This window comes from Symsagittifera roscoffensis, chromosome 4, assembly GCF_963678635.1.
Source record: "Symsagittifera roscoffensis chromosome 4, txSymRosc1.1, whole genome shotgun sequence".
Lineage (NCBI taxonomy): Eukaryota > Metazoa > Xenacoelomorpha > Acoela > Convolutidae > Symsagittifera > Symsagittifera roscoffensis.
Window position 1 is genome coordinate 37227492 of NC_087065.1, and position 12965 is coordinate 37240456.

At 34.2% G+C, this 12965-nt stretch overlaps 1 protein-coding gene across 2 annotated transcripts in view; it reads left to right on the forward strand.

Annotated features, from left to right (window-relative positions):
* LOC134843621 (kinesin heavy chain-like) overlaps positions 1-12965 on the forward strand; it is a 405881-nt gene that overhangs the window by 30447 nt on the left and 362469 nt on the right. The window lies entirely within an intron of this gene.

Genomic DNA, 12965 nt, shown 5'->3' on the forward strand with positions numbered 1-12965 from the left:
TTGTGTCTAATATTAGAACCAAAAGCGCATTAATTTTTTTAAAAGTGGTATATGGAAAACGCTGAGATTAAAATTTAATTCAACTGAAAATAAAAAATACACTGAAAAAAAATATATTTTTAAAAAAAATTGAAGAAAAAAGATTTTTTTTCTAGATACAGCATCTCCTCTGTCTCTGGTGTATTTTTTGTATTTCAACGCCTAATTACTTAATGCTGTACTTCCTTCTATTTTTGAGCGCTTTTGCTTTTTGTGTTTGCGTAATGCGGATCCGCCTCTGTGTTCGTAATTGTTTCAATTTTTGAGCAAAATCACGGAGTATTCAAGCTCGGGCTGGTTATTTCTACCGACATGTTTCCATTTTTAAACGAGTTAATTGAAAAATATTTCACCTGTGATTATTCATCGCAAAATTACGGGTGGTTGAAAATTGCCAACATAGCCAATTTGGAACAATTAACGCGCAATATACATCCGTAGTAGAAATCAAACCAATTTACCATTTTGAATTGATCCTTACTATTTGGTCTTTTTAATACTTTGCTAGGTGCAAAATATATCAGTTATCAGTTTGTATTTTATATATTCAGTGTTTTAATCTGATACAAGCAATCTTGTTCAATATTAGACCTGATAAAAAATTACTCAGCAGTTACTTTTTTCACTTGTCTGAATGTTCTGGTGGAGGACTTTGATCAATTTATGGGAACACTTTGAAACTTACACAAAATTTTTGAATTAAACGTCCGGGCATAGCATTACACTACGAAAAATTTCCGTTTTACTTAAAAGGGCTACTTGGTTGAAAATTAAAAAAAATTTAATGCACTGAAATCTAAAAATACCCCGGTTGGTTTAGATTAAGTTCAATAAATTCACGAACTTCCAAAAAACCACGATCATTTCAAATTTATTTATTAACCCAGCTTTGACTCAATGCACTCAAATTATTTGGCAGGTTTCCTTTTTTATTCGTTTTGAGGCACTGTTTTTCAGCGTAGCTTGGCTTAATGTACGCTGTTAGTTAACAGCTTCCAATATTTTATTCTGATGAAAACGTTTAAAAAGGCGTAGTTCATGAAAGTGTTGAAAGTTTCTATTTCTATGAGCGTTTTGGGCTATTATCACCATATATTTTCAAGAGCATAACGCTCGCAAGGTTTTTACAAGTTTATTTGCCAAAACGCTCAATATTTTTGGCTGCAAAACTTCTTCATAAGGTTTACGTGAATGGAACTAATTTTTGTTGCAATTTTTGAAGTACAAATGATTCCTAAATGAAATATTCAAGCCCAGTTGGTTGCAAGTTACTCAGTTTATTACTATCAAAGATTTGAAGAAAAAACTCTAAGAATCGTTTTGATTTGGCTTTCTTACGCAAAAAGGCTTTAGCGTGAATTTCGCCGAACTGGTATTCCATAAATAGCCGTTGACCATATTTGAGTATCTATTTCAGTTTCTGGTGAAAAGAAAATCTACAATTATAATCGATTCAGAGTTTAGTAAATTCCTTTGTTTTTTAATCGCAGATTTTTCTCTTTTATAGAAACTAACATTGAAAATCAAATATAACTGATACTAATGGCGTTTACTAGGATGCGTAGTTGATAATTTTATGCTTCAAAATACTCATTTTCCCCCATTTTTGTGTGAGTGGGCGTGTGTTGAATATATATATTTATAAAACTTATATATAGGTAAATCGTTATTCGGCTTCGATTTGTTTCAACTTCAACCTCAATTTTTCCGTGTTTGCCCGTATCGCATTTTACATGATTTTTTTATTGCACAAATGTTTTAGTTTGGGAAAATTTTGCCAGTAAACTTCGAGATAAAATCGTGATTCTGCTCAAAATTGTTGGGAGGTTATGGCAAATCAATTGGCGTTTTTTCCAAACGCGTTTTATACATCTGGTAAGGATTTTATGCCCGAAACAACCGCATTTGTTCAGATTGAAATTGCAATATTCTAATTTCAACATGTCTCGGGGCAATTTTTTTCTCATTTATTGTTATTTTTTATAGGAATCATATTTTTTCATCTCTGAACATAATTTAGAAACTTTTTTTGTTAATTGACAAGTGGACGAAAATAAACGCAAACTTTCGTTTTCATTCTCAAAACGCCTTTTTTCGTAGTCCAAATGGGCTAACATTTGTTTGGAATTTCACCAAATTTTTTAAATTGACCTATTGCAAACAATCGAAATTACCATCAGTGAAAGTTTCAATTTTTGATTTGAATCATTTACCAGTTTTTTCCAAGTCTTAAAATGCCAGTTTTTACTATTTGGTATAGATTTTTCCAGTGGTGTGAAATTATAAAAAACAACAGAGCTTAGGAAATTTATCACACTGAACAATGAAATTTACTCGTTTAAATTGCTTCACATCGCATGACCAGTTTTTACTACTCCGCTAATCCAAAAAAGTGTTCACTCCCATAGAAACCTCGTGACAAATGGTGAAAACTGGCAATTTCAGACCTGGAAAAAACTGGTAACTGATTCAAATCAAAAGTTGAAATTTTCAGAGAGTGTAGTTAAGATCTTTTGCAGCAGGTCGATTTAAAAGTTTTGGTGAAAATCATAATACAGGTTATCCAAAATGGTCCTCAAAATAAGGCATTTTAGAGAGTAAAAACCTAAATTGGCGTTTAATTTTGCCCACAAATGTAACTGTGCGATCATTCTAACAAAAATTGCCTCTACGAGAAAATCTTGTGTGACTTACTCTTGACTTATATATTTTACACTGTATATATCTGTGTTTAACGAACAGCCGCTGCCGTACTCGGCCGATAATGCTACCAATGTCTCCAACCGGGCGGTAAAACTGGACAAAATTGAACGGAGTCAAACATAGTCGAGCAAACTCTAACCTTTTCTGGTAAATTATACACGGTCAAGCAAAGTCGTGTAAAGTCGAACGAAGTCCATTAAAGTCGAATCATGTCAAAATTTTTTCCGCTCGATTCAGAAATCAAAAAACGAAAAGGGACATCGTTTGACTCAAAAAGTTGAAAACGGACATCGTTGGACTATTCCTGGGTTGTCCGAACAGATTTTTTCGTAACTTTGTTTTTTGTTGACCCCTTGGTCTTAAGCCGGATAAAGTGCTCCACGCGTTCTCAGTCCAAAATATTTTTGTTCACGAAGTCTAAAACCGGATTTTTTCCGGTCCACGCAATCTAAAACCGGGTTCCTTTGGTCCACTCGGTCCGAAACCAGATTCCTTTGTTCCACGCGGTTTGAAACCAGATTCCTTCAGTCCACGCGGTCTGAAACCAGATTTGTTCGGTCCACGCGGTCTGAAACCAGATTCCTTTCGTCTACATGGTCTGAACATAGCATTTTCTAGTCCAAACGGTCTGAACATGCTAAGTTTTGGTTCCACACCGTCTGAACATGGAAAAACGACCTCGACCCGGAGTGCATTAGGTCCATCGTCTAGAAACAAAGCTTTCCAGCTTTTCTCTCAGTTTTTTGTCTCAGAATGGCCATTGGTCCTTTTTGCCCTTCTTCGCTGTAAAGGTAACCAGAAATGCAAAATATCAATTCAAGCAATTTGTTTTATTACTGCTAGTGCTGCTATTGTTGTTGTTGTTGATTATGGAAGGGCGAAAGTGTGACTATAACGTTTTCAACGCCATCGTCAAAGAGGGTTCTTCAGTCATGATGTCTAGACGTACCGTAGAGTTCGAATCGGGCTGCTGCCGTGCCAGGGCATGCAAGCCAGTGCTCTACTTTTTTCCTCGCATCTTCTACACATGGGTCGGTTGAGTGTTCACTTGGGTTCCTGTACGCGCTAAAGGCAGTGTGATTATCGACAGCTTGATGCAAGCCCTCGCCGCCGCCATAGACACGCTAACGCGGGTCTTCACTACAGGTGACTTCATTTCACTAACACGCCTGCCCCGCCGCTGCTGATCCGTCAGTGTAGATGACGACGTCCGCCTTTTCTTCCATGATGATCTTCAACGCTTTCTCCACTCCTTCCTTCGAACTGTTCTCTCCATCCAACTGGATTATCGCTTCCCAATTCCTTCTACGCTCGATCCATGGCAGTTTTTCAATCTCGAGACTTTTCTGTTCGAGAGTTCATCCGCCAGCTGTTCTCTCACTCTCTGGCTTGCTCTCTCCAGTTGCTTCTCGCTAGTCTCTGGGGTGCTCAAGAGGGACTCGCATAGCCTTCTCCCAGGACACCGCGCAGAGACGTCGGCTGGTTGTGTGGTAGCAAGGGACGTTGGCTTCCAGTCTAACTGCCTCGACAGGGGTAGAGCAGGCCTGTTGTCCTGCTGTACCAGCAACGTCTCAATCAGTTCATCCAACATCAAAATAATCTCTTCCAACTTTAACAGAAACCTTCGGACTGTCTGCTTCTGTTGTACGAATAATAATTTACCGACAATTCACATCATAGTTTCACGAAATTTTACATAGGCGTACAAAAAGACTATCAAATTGCGTTGTCAAGTATGCGTGCCATTCATCCAATGTATGCTGCTCCTGGTTCTCTGCACCTGTTCTCTTTTTGATTGACTTCAACGCAGGAACCATATGTAACCCCAGGCCTGGCATCAGAGTTCTCGCGATGATTATCTCGTCCTATGACACTTTTCGTTGATTTTTTTTCGAGGCTTTCCGGTTATTCTCGATGGATAACTTCCGTAGTCTCGGCACTTTTTATCGTATGCGGTATCAGCACTTGAAGGGCTATTCCATACAACTAGATAGCCCTAGTCGATTCTCCGAGCGTGAAGATCGATATCGGAGGCCCGTTATCTAACAGGTTTTTGTTCCGAACCTTTCACGTTTCATGCATAAATGACAAAACTCAAAACATTTTGTGAAATAAATGTTGGAATATATGACTTTAAACTCATTGCTCCCATGGGAATACAAGGTTACAATGCTTATCATCTTTTTTTAAATTATGAGTATCAAGTTTACATTGCCTCCTTATTTCATTGGTCCTGACTCCTGAGAACTATTTGGAAATAAATTGATCAGCTTAATGCTCTTCATCTCCAAAAAATGCTAATTGAGTGTGGAATGGAATTAGAGATGATGATATCAACTCTAACCCAAGCTCATTTTGAGTTTCTTTTGTCGAATACCCTCTCTTCTATCACTGTCTCCAAGTTCTTCATAATCTCATTCAGTTTAGCTTGTGAAACTGGATCCAGTTCTCCCTTTTCCTCGCACACGCACGTGTAATGCTTCTCATCTGAAAGATAAAACAGTACACAGAAGTTAGAGACCGGTTGAAACTAAATGTCACTTAGTCATCGTCACTTAGCTATCCATCTACTTCAGACAACTTTTGAGGGTATCATAAATGGAGGAGTTATCTGGATCCAAACTTGAACAAGTTAAACCTCACGTTAGTCAAATGAACTGTATTTGAATTTCGATTTAAATGCGCATTTTCTTAATGATGAAAATGATTCTCTGCGCTCTGCTGACATAATCAAAAACTCCCTATAGCTTTCAGACAAATTTGGTTGACCGACATTTTGAGAGGGTCCGGTATTTTGTGAGGGGGCGGCATTTTTTCAGTGCTTCTCTCCGTCAAATTCAACACATCTTGGCGTATATAGCGCCATCTCAAAAACTAGGGAGTTAGTCGAATAAATGTCGCAAAAAATCAATTAGTTCACCCCTTGCTCTCTCTATAAAAGCTTCCATATTCGGCAAAGGGCTATCTGCCTGTCAACAAACCAGTTAGTCGAAACAACTAATAAAATTTGAAGTAAGTACCTGTATTAGTTATACCAGTGTTTTTCACTGGTCCTTCCTTGGTAGGTATCCACACATTCTGGGTGTGGAATGACTCAAACCAGCGACAGTACTTTCCCCTGCCACACTTCTCGTTGCAGCAGAAGGTCCCTTGTCGGTAATGCGTCTCATCGCCGTCATCATGGCACAACCCAGTTGGGAAGTTAAGAACACATATCAGAATTGTTGGCAGCATAAAATCCAAACTCAAAACGATTAGGACGTTGGAATATTTTTTTGAAATCATTCTGTTATTTTGTTATTCTAATAAACAAAACCGCTAAAAAAGTTTTGTTTATTACGCGACTTTGAAAAGTTCTACTGAAAAAATGAACATTTTTTAAAGGCAAAAATTTCCTTGCCAATGTTGATTCAACTTAAATTTGTTCAAGCAAAACTTTGAAAAGTGCAGTAGATTGAATATAAACAAAGAAAAAATTATGAGTATCAAGTTTACATTGCCTCCTTATTTCATTGGTCCTGACTCCTGAGAATTATTTGGAAATAAATTGATCAGCTTAATGCTCTTCATCTCCAAAAATGCTAATCAAGTGTGGAATGGAATTAGAGATGCGCGTCTTTAATCTCGTGCAATTTTTAACTGATAAACCACATGTGTACTTTATTTGAAGAATTCCAAAATTTAAATGCAACTTTATTTAAATAAAGCAATGCTAAATAATGCTCCGTTAATTAATGCACAGCTCAAAATTGTAATTTCAGTTTTTATTGAAACAGAATGAAGGCTTTTTATTTATATGTTTATGTTTATCACAACATTCCCATCGAATACATTGTTTCCAAGAATCAATGACCCAGGTGTAGCTGGCTTTTTTTGATGCGCGATATCCACAATTTGAGACATTTCGTAAAAAACACTTGAAGAGATTGCCAAAGAAACTCTTTCTGGTTTTAAGGAACTTTATGCAACCACAATTTATGAGGTTATTTATAAGGGTAATCAATTTAAACGCTGCTTTAGCGCAATTATTTTGGTGTAAATTTTTTGAGGAACTGGCTAGCCTAATTTTCAGTTTGTGGTTGCATAATACAGATTTTATCCAGGATTCCCATCTGTTTTTCAGTCATTGAACTTGCGAGAGACCTGCTGGAGCTCTAAGGGAAAAATCGTCATTTTTGAGCTAGAATGTTGGACCATTTTAAAATGAATAAGAAATTGAAAGAAAAAATCACGTCTGAGAATGAAAATTTTTTCAAATGTGCTTATTTGATCACTTTTTTCACATGTCTTTTATAACAGATAATCACAAGTTTTTATTGCATCTCGAATTTTGTTCTTATCTCGACACTGCGTGTCTCGATTTGTTCACAATTATTCTCATTGCAATATGTAGCTAATACTTGTCTACTACATAAAACACACGTGTTCAGTGTGTTTTCGTGTGACATTGGAAAAGCTAGAGCAATATTTGAAAATTTAGAGCAAAATTTGAAACTAGTGAAATATCATTCCTAAAACAATCATGCAGAAAAATAGAAAGACAGTATCGCGTGTTAGCATCAAAAATCTTTCCAATGTATGTTTTCTGTTTCTTCTAAAAGAGCGTTTTTGTTCAATTTTTTCAATTTTTTCATATGTGTTTCATACCAGATAAACATCAGCTTACATTGTATTTCGAATTTTGATTATAAATTGACACCCTGTATCAAGTTGTTCACAAAACTGCTCGATGCAAAATATAATTGTTGCTTATCTACTACATCTTTAATTTTCAAAACTTTCAAAAAGTAGGTTCATATACTGTAATGGATTTAGGAAAAACGGGTTAAGCAAGCGTTCATCAAAAGAATTTGAACACTTGATGATCAAAAGAGTACCCCAAAGGTAGTATGTAAGGACTTTTTTTGCTGACCTATGCTAATTTTTTTTTAAAAAGTCGCCTTAGACTATTTTGACGTGATTAGTTGGTAACCCTTCCAAAAATGTGTTTTCATCTGTTTTGACAAAAATTCGCCTGCGGTGCAGAAAATTGCTCAAACTAATGATGACTTTGGCGAGCTCAGAATGTCAATTTGACCAATTTATGAAAAAGTGATTCGAAAAAAGTAAAAATTTTTTTTTGAAATTTCGCTTACCCCCCTCGAGAAATATCAAACCTTGCCCATTCAAAAAGCTTGAAAACAAACCGGTAGACGCAAAAATCAGAAAAATGTCCCGTGTAATAATTTATATTATCAGAAAAAACGATGCTCACAGAACAATTTTAAAGTTAGTTTCAGAAGATTTAAGTAAGATTTTCAACTATTTTTAATTTGAAAACCTTCAATTGCTCGAACTTATATATATAAAAATTTTGATTATTCAAAAGTTTCAGGTAAACTTTTACTCTGGAATAGTGAGCTCTAATTTAGTGAGCAGTAAAATATATTGACAAGAGCAAGTAAAAACCGAAAACAATTTGAAAAGCTCCAAAATTTTCCGCTCGATTTAAGAACTACCTCAGTTTTTTCTTAGCTTTACTGTTCTGCTGCTAGGTTTACCATCGTGTAAGACAAATTGCGATATCACAACTGATCAACTGTAGAATCAGCTACTTTGTTTTTTGAAGAATTTTGCTCTATAAATTAGTCTACCAATGTCTCACATTTGCTATAAAAGTATGTTATAAAAATCTTGCTACAGCCGCTTCTACCAGTTGCAACCAAAATCAAAACCTCTCGAATTTTTTTTTTTCATCGCACAAAGAAAAAAGAAAGAAAGAAAGAAAGAAAGAATATCCAGAGAAAAATTATGCGTTGGCAGACACAAGCAATTCTGATTGCAAAATTGGGTCAGAATCGAGTCAACTCCCACAACTTCACTATAAATAGAGATAGGTCTCAAATTTCTAATTAGTTGATTTTTTTTCATCCACTCATAGCTTGAATTCAAAACTCACTCACTCGCTCACTCACTCACTCTCTCTCTCTCTTTCTCTCTCTCTCTCTCTCTCTCTCTCTCTCTCTCTCTCTCTCTTCTCTCTCTATCTATCTATCTATCTATCTATCTATCTATCTTTCTCTGCCGTGCCTTCTTTCTCTGCTCTTGCTCTATTTGCGATTTATTTCTACTTGACTATGTTTTTACCGTCAGCAAAGTAGCCCTCATTCACGCTGGCTTGCTAACTCACTAGCAAGACTTGGGTTGAGAGATGATCCAAAAGCTACAAGGAGAAAAGCTATTCTAAAGAAAGGGCTAGCTTGGATGAAAACTGAACTATTGGACATTTTTTATGCCGGTAGTCTTTGGATGCTTTGTTCACACTAGTTTACGAGTTGGTTTATCCGATTTATGAAAACAGTGGATTCAAATCAGCTAGAGGTTGCGCAATTTATACAATATATGAAAAAATTGTATAACCCTTTCGACGAGGAAAGTTTTGCAAAGAAGATTATTTGTTTTTTTTATATTCTTGATGCGTCTGAAAAAATGTTATATTCTTGATGCGCCTAAAAAATATGGTCCACACATAATCATTTTTTTTTAAAGCAATCATCAAACTTTTTTCATAAGTTTAATTTAAAATGTAAGTAACCCTAGATTTGATTGGAATTTATTCACTGTTTCTTGAAAAAATCTTCTCAATTTCTTTTTGTGCAGTATGTTCGCATGCTAAATTTCTTAACAGTACTGAGTTATAATTGCAAATTTTGTTAATTCTCTTTTTTTTTGAAAATTTAGATATGAAACATGGAATAAATGAATACCATCAGAGCGTAGAGGTTTTTCTCTAGAGAAAATCTTTAACCAGCAATTTTTAAACATATTTCTGTTTTTTTTTCGAAAGAAAAAACATCTAGTGTCAACGAAACATTCGTAGTATTTTTTCAATTTTTTGAGTTTTCTTACTAGTTTGTTATAGGCGACTTTATTGCCCTAAATTAACTGTTTTTTTAGAGTGAAGGATCAAAGATTGAAGGATCTAATGGGTAGTTTATATCGGATTTCAATTAAATTCTTGAAAAATTCAGTCGTTTAAATCGTACGAGCACAGTGACGGCTAGAATAGCATAAAATTCGCCTAGCATAAAGCTCGCCTAGTATAAAGCTCGACTAGCTTAATCAATTTGAAACTAAAAAAGCTATCGACTAGCATAATTTCGATAAATAATTAAGACTGCTCTTATCAGGCCGAAGCCTTGAACGTTTCGACTGCCTTTTAAGGTCTATGGAGCAATAACAACATGAAAAAATTAAAAATTTAAGAATAACATGAAGATTTTTTTGAGTTTTAGTAAAAATCATTCCCCCACACGCAAATAAAGTATAAATTGATAGATTTCGCTACTAGCAACAAATCAATTTTGGCGTTAATTGTCCCAAAATGGCAACTTTTATACCCCCATAATTTTACGAAAATAGGTCACAGGTACAGTGTCTTTTTAACTTTAAACTCCAGGCAACAATCCTTTTTTAATGATATTTTACAAAAATTGTCAAAAATGGCAACTTAAAAAGTCGAAGTTTGTCTGAAGAAGAAAAAACCACCCCAAGCACAAATATTCCGTTACCTTCTTTACGAAAGTCGAAACAATAAATACAATAGAACAATCTGAATCCGTTTATACGGAAACTTTCATTTCTGATAAAAAAGTAAACTGCTTAGGCAGTCGAGAAAATTAAAAACAATCCACATGCAACTGAAAATTTTAAAAAGGACCTGTAATAACTTGAATCAAACGCTGATTATCAAACACTTAATCTTAAAGAAATGTAATTTGTATCAATTCTTTGATCTATTATAATTCATATTTTGACAATAACTCAATTCTCTGTTTGATTTTTGATGCTTGTCGATACGATTTTCAATTTTATCTTTTTATGGTTGTCGAGTCTTATGCGATGCCCATTTTGTTTTGCACATTTTGTTCATTGAAAAGATTTGATGGCAGTGGCTACTTAACATAAAAGTATATAATTTCCACTCCATATCTTATACTATTACATTTAGTACGTAACAATATTTAACTTACACTTTTTTGCTCAATTTCTCCTTTCTATTAATTTTTTCTGACTAAGTTGTCCTATTTTAAACTGTTTTGAAATACTTGAAACCCAGCTTCTTTGTCATTTGGGTTTCAAACGCAGCTGAAACCTCAGTTAGCTATGTTTTTTTAGCGATCTATGTTCGTTACATTGTGAATCAAGTTGATATAGGTCAAAAAATGTCCATTGAAAGATCATCTTGCTTACCATTGTTTACGCAACACCAAGGCTCCATTGTCATTATTGAGGGACCTAATGATGAAAAGGTTCCAACCATTCACAATCGTTTCACCTTCTTATTCCCTGAATGGCTTCTGCAAAATATGAATTTTGTCACAAAATACATTTTTATCTTTACAGCCAAGCTTTGCTGTACGATTCGTGCAGATATAAAACAATTTTTTTAGTTAGGTTTTCATATTTTCTTAAATCATTTTTTTTTCCAATGCGTTTTAGATCTGACGATATTTGAAATTTTTTTTGTTGCAACCGTTCATTTTTAGTTTTTATACCCGCATCCAAGCTTAGGAGTAAGTAATGAATCATAACGGATCATTATGTTTATTTTTTGACAATTACTTTACAAAAACAGTTCTTATCAATTATAATCGGTAGCTTATTATTTTCTTTATATTGTTTTGGTTATTATTTTTCTAACAATATTAATAGCTCTAAAAATGGGATGCCATCTCAACACAAAGTTTTACAACAAAACAAAAGTTTGTTAGAGATCCTTTCATAATAATAATATTAGGTGAAAAATAATTCTTCCAAATGAAGCATGAAACTAAAGCAATATGCTGATTTTTTGGTGGTTAAAAAACTTAAAATGTGCATTATGAAACAATTCTAATCGAGAATAATTTAAAAAATAAACGTTATGATTTCGAATTGATTTGAAAACTTCTAAATCATTTTTTCTCATTTATTACATCAGCCAATGTCATTTCTTACAAGCATTAAAAATAAACAATTCAGATACAAAGCCGAAAACAAAATGGGCAAACAATGGAGTTATAATCGGTTTTAATCAATTATAATTTAATCGAAAAAAATGGATTATTAATTGATTATAGTCAATCAAAAAAATTGAATTTCAAAAAGAGAGATTGTAATCAATGATTAATTGACTAAATTCAATTATTTCTCAGTTTTGGCAAACCTGGTTCTAAAATCATAATATAATCGATTATTATATCTTGATACTGGATGCGGGTAGTTTGAAACTTTGAGATTTGTTTGAGATTTTTAAATACTCATTTCGAATTAAAGTATTTTTTTCATCATTCTGTCTCTATCATAAACTAAGCCACCCAACAACAGCTTACGATTGTCGGGTTATATGCTTCTGATAACATCAGAAAACTCTCTGAACTAGATTTCTTTATCTTTATCTTCCTCTTGCCTGAAGTTTTCAAAACAGGTAACATAAAACAAAACTTGCATATTTGGAGAAACGCGTATATTTTGAGTCCCATTTATGTGTTAACTACTTGGCTTTCAATTAGAAAATTAATTAAGGGTTTTTTCTGCGGTCGTTTTGCACTGGTTTTAGGAATAATAGTTTTCAATTAAATTTCAACATCACTTTTCTGCTATTGAAAGCTGCTGAAACCATTTTTTCTAAAGTAGCGTCAAAAACTAGACTCGAGAACAAAGCTGTTTTGAGGAAGAAAAGCTTTTAGAGCGTTTTGAAAGGTGCAACTCACGTATTTACAAGCAACCGCTGATTCATTGTCATTAATATTTTTTTCAATGTGTAAAAAAAACTTATCTTGGTTCTTGTGTATACTTAAAAACCTTGCTTGGTTTTTATTCTTAGATAAACTAAAGGATGGTACAAGGTTAAAAAAAATTGTCCTTTATATAAAATTTGGGATTTTTTCGACAATCCGCCAACTATGGTCCCTGTACCTAGCTAAAAACGAACTGCCATCCCTATAAAGAATTAATTTAAGCTTAGCATAGGTGTATTTTGTATCTAGTATCGAATCTCCTTTTGTGAAAGGGGAAGAGTTAAAGAGATCCAAAATCTGAATAAAATTGCTTCGTCATTATAGTTTTCAGAAAGTTTTAATAACCTATTTTTTAGGTTGTGCGCTTCTTTATCTGTTTTTTTTGTTAACGCATGCTAACTTGTACGTAAACGTTTTATGGACCCAAATTAATCGAATTAGTCGACCAAAAGAAGTAAGGAA